This window comes from Mesoplodon mirus (assembly GCF_964341445.2).
Source record: "Mesoplodon mirus genome assembly, chromosome: 3".
NCBI lineage: Eukaryota > Metazoa > Chordata > Mammalia > Artiodactyla > Ziphiidae > Mesoplodon > Mesoplodon mirus.
In genome coordinates this window covers 119,305,356-119,312,694 of record NC_138978.1, presented here as the reverse complement: position 1 = coordinate 119,312,694, position 7,339 = coordinate 119,305,356, and positions in this window count along the sequence as shown.

The following is a 7,339-nucleotide window of genomic DNA, read 5'->3' as shown; positions in this document are numbered from 1 at the left end:
TATCATAGCTGGACAGTGACAGTGGAGGAAAACTGGCCCCCGGGCAGCCCTTAGGACACCAGTGGGCATTTGAAGTGTCTGGAACTGCTGCTTGCCACACCCCCTTCCCCAGAGCTGACCCAGGGGTTGGAAACAATATCTGAGCTCCCATCTGTGGGTCCCTTTAACCAACTCCTCCTCCCTGGCCCTTTGTGTTCCCTTCTTCAGCTACTTGGGGCACCTGGCCCTGGAGGCATTTCCTCTCTGATCACCAGCTGCCACCTGATTGGCCCCAGCTTGTGGGTAGAAGGCCAGCCCTGGAAGGGCCTGTCATGGGCATCAGTCCTACCTCTTTTGTTGTTCAGAGGCGGAAACTGAGGCCCCGAGAGGGAAGTGACTTGTCCAAGGTCACAAAGCTTGCTAGGGACAGAGTGGAGACCAGAGCCGAGGGCTGCTGACCCCGGACTAAGAGTCCCCTGTTCTTCCTGCCTCCGCTCCTCTCTCTGGCTCTTCGTGCTTGGCACTTAGGCTCTGAGGTGAGGTCTGGAGGAGCGGCTTGCTCCAAGGCAGGTCTTCCTCTGCGTCCCCATGAGCACTGACTTCACTCATGGCCCCTTCTGCAGAGATGCCTGGTGGTGGCCACAGGGGGGCAGCAGTGGGAGGGACAGGAAGGTGGCCCTGCGGTGGACTGGGCTGAGAGGGAGAGAGGGACTTCTGAGAGCAGCCCTGGAACCAGAGTAACTGAGTGTGGGGTTATGAGGTCTCAGGCTTGAGGATACCCATAAAGGGCCCTTCTAGCCTCAGGAGTGAATCCAGGCTCCCCAACTTTCTGCCTAAGAGCCCCCATTCATTCACTCATTTATTTATTTGTCAATCACTTACAGAGCACTTATACTCTGTGCCTGGCCCTGGGCTGGTACCACTTGATATTCTTTCCAGCAACCTGGTGGGTGTTGAGTTCAGTGTTGTGGGGAGAAACATGGGAAGGAGCGGCCACTGCCTGCTGAGGCCAGGCCTGCAGGTCCAGGGGGCTGCCCTGACTGGGAAAATGCTGGCTTTGGAGCCACACAGACCTGGCTCCACCACTTCTAGCTCCTGACTCTGAGGCACGTGTCTCAATATCCTTTGGATAATAAACATCAACGTTTATCACTAAGATTGTTAAATAACAGTCCCAATGGGGAAAGGTGGGGGCGGAGGGATAAATTTGGAGTTTGGGATTAACCACTATATATAAAATGGATAACCAACAAGGACCTACTGTATAGCACAGGGAACTCTACTCAATATTGTGTAATAACCTTATGGGAAAAGAATCTGAAAGAGAATGGATATATGTATATGTATAACTGAATCACTTTGCCGTACACCTGAAACTAACAGAACATTGTAAGTCAACTATACTGCAATATAAAATAAAAATCAAAAAAGAAAATAAACATCAACCTTTATCACTGACTATTAAATAAGTCAGATGAAATCAATAAATCACTCTTTTTTTGTTTTTTGGCTGCCCCACGCAGCTTGCAGGATCTCAGTTCCCTGACCAGGGGTTGAACCCAGGTCACGGCAGTGAAAGCCCAGAATCTAACCTCTAGGCAATCAGGGAACTCCCCTAAATCACTCTTTCATAGTAGTTGAAGTGGTGTTTGTTCCCCAGCTACAAGGTTGCATTCACCACAAAATAATCTAATGGAAAAACAAAACTATGTCTCAAAATCATGAATCTTTGTTTAAAGAAAAATCTCTGTTCTCTCACTGTATTCAAGATTTAGATGTAGCCACCATCCTTGGGTACACTAGTTAAATTTTTGGAGCTTATTTCTTTTGAAAATTGGAGGATCCTTGCTTTGCCTACATCGTCATCATCGTCATCATCATTATTATTATAGCATGTATGAGAATTTTATTCTTTTGTAAGGCTGAATAATAATCCATTATAAATATGTATCACATTTAGTTTACTCATTCATCTGTTGATGGACATTTGAATTGTTTTCATCTTTTGCCTATTGTGACTAGTGCTGCTATGAGTGAGAGTTTTATATCTGTTTGAGACTTACGTGCAAATCTGTTGGATATATACCCAGAAGTGGAAATGGTCATTCTATGTTTCATTTACTTTTTGCATAGCGCTTTGCCTACATTATGGACGTGATAAAACAGGAGTATGAAGTTAAAAGTATTTACCGACTATAGTAGATGCTCTTTGAATGTTAGAGGCATGTTTTTCTCTATATATATATATTTAATAATTTCTTTTTTAAATCAATTTATTATTATTATTATTATTAAATATATTTATTTATTTTTGGTTGCATTGGGTCTTCGTTGTTGTGCGCAGGCTTTCTCTAGTTGTGGCGAGTGGGGGCTACTCTCCGTTGTGGTGCGCGGGCTTCTCATTGCATGGCTTCTCTTGTTACAGAGCATGGGCTCTAGGTGCGCGGGCTTCAGTAGTTGTGGCACATGGGCTAAGTAGTTGTGGCTCACGGGCTCAGTAGTTGTGGCTCACAGGCTCTAGAGTGCAGGCTCAGTAGTTGTGGAGCGCTGGCTTAGTTGCTCCGCGGCATGTGGGACCTTCCCAGACCAGGGCTTGAACCTATGTCCCCCGAGCTGGCAGGCGGATTCTTAGCCACTGCGCCACCAGGGAAGCCCCTGTTTCTCTATATATTAATTTACAGATTGCTCAGATTTTATCTTGGCTGTACAATATTCATTGAATTGTGCCTCAGTTTCCTTAGCCATAAAAATGAAGGTAAAATCTCTACCTTACAGTGATGGAAATAATTTGTAGACCAAGGACTGAACTGGAGAATCCAACTTTCCATTGGTCTGCTGGAGGGGTCACACTGTCTGGTGGGAGGTTGGTTGCTCCCCTGGCATCCCCTTGAGCGAGCAGCCTCTCACCTCCAGGGACATCTTCTGCCTGATGCATTTCTTAAAGCTAGAGAACAGGACAAAGTGAGAGCTGACCATACCTTATATTTTCTCTGGCTTCGTCCTCACTGGGTACTTAAAGAATTTGGAGGAGGGGGTTCATGAGAGGAGTGGGACCCTAAGTGTCAGATTCTTCAGTTGTTTGTTTGGAAGTTGTTTTGCCCCTTCTCTTTGGTGTGGGATCCCAGGGTTGGGGGCAATGTACAGCAATCTATTTGGTGAATGCCTGGGCAAATCTCTTAGTTATAATGAGCTTCGGTTGCCTCATAAAATTTTAAGTAGGGGTAGTATTGTTTATGTCATATGATTGAGAAAAGGTCTGGCACATAGTAAAGGCTCAATAAATATTAACTATTAGCTATCTGAGGGGAGAGAAGTGAGTAAATTGACAGTTACAATGTAGTGTAAATTGCTATGTAGGGGTGAGCATAGGGTATATCAATCAGGAGCATAGAAAACAGGCATCTATGTCAGATGGGGTGGGAGGTCAGGGAAGGCTCACTGAAGGAGGCAAGACAAGCTAAGTGTTAAAGTACAAGTCGGAGTTTGTTTCACGGCAAAAAGATGGGAAGGGTGTTTCAGGCAGAGGGAACACCATCTATGAGGATGCATAGAGCCATTTCCAGTTTATACCAGAGCATCCTGCAAGTGGTAATTTATATCAATTTTCCCTCTCCAATTCTGGGATGAAGGCTCTCATGCCCCATTTTTTTTTTTTTTTGGCCATGCCGAGCAGTATGTGGGATCTTAGTTCCTAGACCAGGGCTCGAACCTGCACGCCCTGCATTGGAAAGGCGGAGTCTTAACTGCTGGACCGCCAGGGAAGTCCCTCTCATGCTCCCCTTTTTAAAAAAAAATAAATTTATTTATTTATTTTTGGCTGCGTTGGGTCTTCGTTGCTGCGTGTGGGCTTTCTCTAGTTGTGGCGAGCGGGGGCTACTCTTCGTTGCAGTGCACAGGCTTCTCATCTTGGTGGCTTCTCTTGTGGCGGAGCACGCACTGTAGGTGCGCGGGCTTCAGTAGTTGCAGCATGTGGGCTCAGTAGTTGTGGCTCGCAGGCTCTAGAGTGCAGGCTCAGTAATTGTGGCGCATGGGCTTAGTTGCTCCACGGCATATGGGATCTTCCCAGACCAGGGCTCGAACCCCTGTCCCCTGCATTGGCAGGCAAATTCTTAACCATTGCGCCACCAGGGAAGTCCCTCATGCTCCCTTTTTAAGCTGTCTTGAAACTGCCTGTCTCCCATGAGAATAAATGCTGAGAGTAGGCTCTGTCTGGTTTACTGTTGCATCTCTAGCAGTACCTGGCACGTTTTAGACATTTAAATACATGTTGAATGAATGAATGAATGGACTTCTCTCCATCAGCTTCTCATAGACTCAGACTCCCCCTCTTTTCTTTCCCTGTTGTACTACTTCCTCACAACCCCACCGCATTCTGTCCTTCATCTGCCAGGCTCCATTGCCCCTGAAGCAGTGATCGTCAAACACATGAGGACTGATTCACAAGTCACATTTACACTGATCACGCCAGCAGAGGGAAATGCTTGGGTCAGTTGGACAACGACCATGGGAAGATAAACTGGAACCAGAGCATGGAGCTGAAGCAAGGGTAATTGGTGGTGTTGCTGAGCCAGGATGGCGTCTGGTTCCACTGTGGGACAGGCTTGCCCTGGAGGGGCAGACCTTGGTACCTCCTGCTCAGGGTTCCCTCTGCCTGGGCAGGGTTGGAGGGGCACTGACAAGCCCAGCTCCTCCCTCTTCTAGGCTCTGCAGAGCTGTATGAGCTGCTCCCCTGCAGGCTCATCCTGTCTCTGGGTGTGTTAATACAGTGAGCAGGCTTCCTTCAAACAGGGCTTCCTTCTAAGCTGTCTTCTGGGTCAGTGAGGCAAACCTCTCTTTAAATGGTCCGCCCCCTTAGTGAGGGGTGACTCTCAGAGGTAACTGTACTCCTGAGTTCTGGGGGTACTTCTCTGTTTTCGGGGGCCAGCACTGGCTTCCTCAAGTGTCATCTTCTGGAACCCTCCTCAGGCAGCAGTGTCCGGCATCTCTGGCTTCCAATCTCAGTCCCCAAGAAATATGGTTGCTCCCTTCCTGGGTGGTCTCCGCTCCTGTCAGACACTCCTGCTCCTTCCCCCTTTCCTGCCTCACCCTCTGCAGCAGCCTAGCCTTTAGACCAGCCTGTTCTACCCTAAAAATAGTGCCTCACATTTGTGCAGTCCTGTACAGATCAGGAAAGCTTTCCACATATATTCACTTATTTGATTTTCCCTTTGGTTGTGGAAGGAAGGAGGAGCAGATGTTATATAGCATATGAAGAGTTTCATGGGCCCTGGGAGGGAAGCACTCCTCTGGGGAGTGCTTGAGCAAGTGACCTTGGAGGGTAGGGTGGATGGGTGTGTGAATTTGCAGGTTGAATGGTTTCTGGTGATGACAGGGCCCAGGGTGTGTCCATGGGAGCTGGTGTCTGAGGAGGAGAGGAAGAAAAAACCTTTGGACATCTGAGGTCAAGGCTTTGAGCTGTCAGGGTGTTGGATGGGCTGACCACTCGGATAGTGAAATCACTGAGAATGACAATGGGAACCGGGTGGAAAAGAAGATAAGGCACCAGTGGCTGAGTCTCAGTACATGAGAACGACCATCAGGATTGGTGGTTGTCAACACTGAAGAGGGGAAAAGGGTAGCTCAGCCAGGTGGTATGAGTCTTAGAGAAGCCAGAGTTTTCCAAGAAGCAGAGGAAGAATGGTCTGGAAGCTGAACTGGGGCGGGAGGGAGACGACAGATACCAAGTTTCTGTATGCTGAGGTCTGAGGGCTGGGGGAGAATAAGAGGCCTCCCCTGGGAGGGTAATAGGGGACAGTGAGGTTCAGTTGAGGCAGGGAGCAGGAGAGAGCTACTGAGAAGAGGCTGGGGTGTGGGGGATGTTTTCTGATCACTGGGAATTCCAGGGGGCTTTATTCTAGGAGGGGTGTGGGGAAGGGGTGGGGTGTAGTTTGGTCAGGTGAGGGAAGAGACTCTGGGAGTTCTGACTTCTTAGTGATGACTCAGGGAAGAAGGAGTGTGAGTGCAGTTAATCCTTTTTAGTCTCTGCTGGCAGAGGTGGGATTGGCGTTTTCAGTGGAGTCCCAAATAAACGCTTGTTGAAGGTGAGCTGGGAAATCTGATCCTGTGTTGGAGTATAAACTTTGAAATCACACAATGCTCAGAATAAATAACTCCATATTTGGATGACACTTGAAAATATACAAAGCATTTTTATTGTACTTTATCATTTTTTTCCTCATTTCCTTCTTATTGTAACCCTGTGAGGTGGCTACATTCCTGTGAAGTGTCAGAGCCGGGATTACAACTCCATGCTGCCTTCTAAGTGCATGGATATGTACAGTGCTTTCAGAGTTGCTTACAAGAAAAAAGACCTTCCCGAAGTCCATTCTTTGTGCACCTGACCATTGACCATTCTACTTTCCTTAGCTTCTCCTGTGCCATCTTTTCAATATTCAGAGAATTAATGGTTTTTTCCAAAGAAAACCTCACTTATCTTGATATGATAGCTTGTAAAATGGAGGCAGTCATGGGTTGCAGGCTCTGTTTTGACAAGCTCAGAGAGATACAGGGCAGCGAGTCATAGCTAAAGATGACTCCACTTACTTAACTGGGACTAGCTGTCAGCTGCTGTGGGCAGAAGTGGGAATTCAGGGAAGGGGCAGATCACCACCACTTATTTTTGCCCCTTGAACTCCTGGCTGAGAGCCAGACTCCAGATAAAACTAGGTAATCTCAACAAACAAACAACCAACCAAAACACAAAAACCAAAAAAAAAAAAACCCAACTAGGTAATCTCGTCCAGGGGTGGCTTCAAAGCCCCTTTTCAACCTATTCTATTGATGTCATTCCAAGCTCTCTCGCTTCAGAAAACCTTTGGAGAGGAGGCTGCGGCTAGAAAAGCGATGTGAATCTTCTCGCTGGGCTTAAAGGGTCGAACTGTAGTGGCCTCTCCAGTTATAAAACCCGTTTAACGATAACATAACGCGTTTGTCTAAGCGCCTCCCCAGCATGACGTCAGCAGACACACCCCTCGAGTCCTCGCCTCATTTCATATGCAGAAAGACCTATTTTCCCTGTGGGGCATATACGGATTTGCTTTAGCACATGCATGAAAATGCACAGATAAACAGGCAGTTTTGACAACTTTCTCAACATGAACACGTTTATTCTTTTTTTTTTTCATGTTTGTAGGGTTGAGTGGAAGGCAATGTGAGGTTCACTTAGGAAATTTTAAGACGTCACCCCCCCTCGGAGGAAAATAGTTGCGTCCATTCCCGCCCCCCCACGTGTCACGCGTGTCGGCTAAGAAGGCGGGACCGTGACGTCAGAGTCTGGGCGGTTTGGACGGTTCCAAATGAGTTCTGGTAGGGGAGCTTCTTT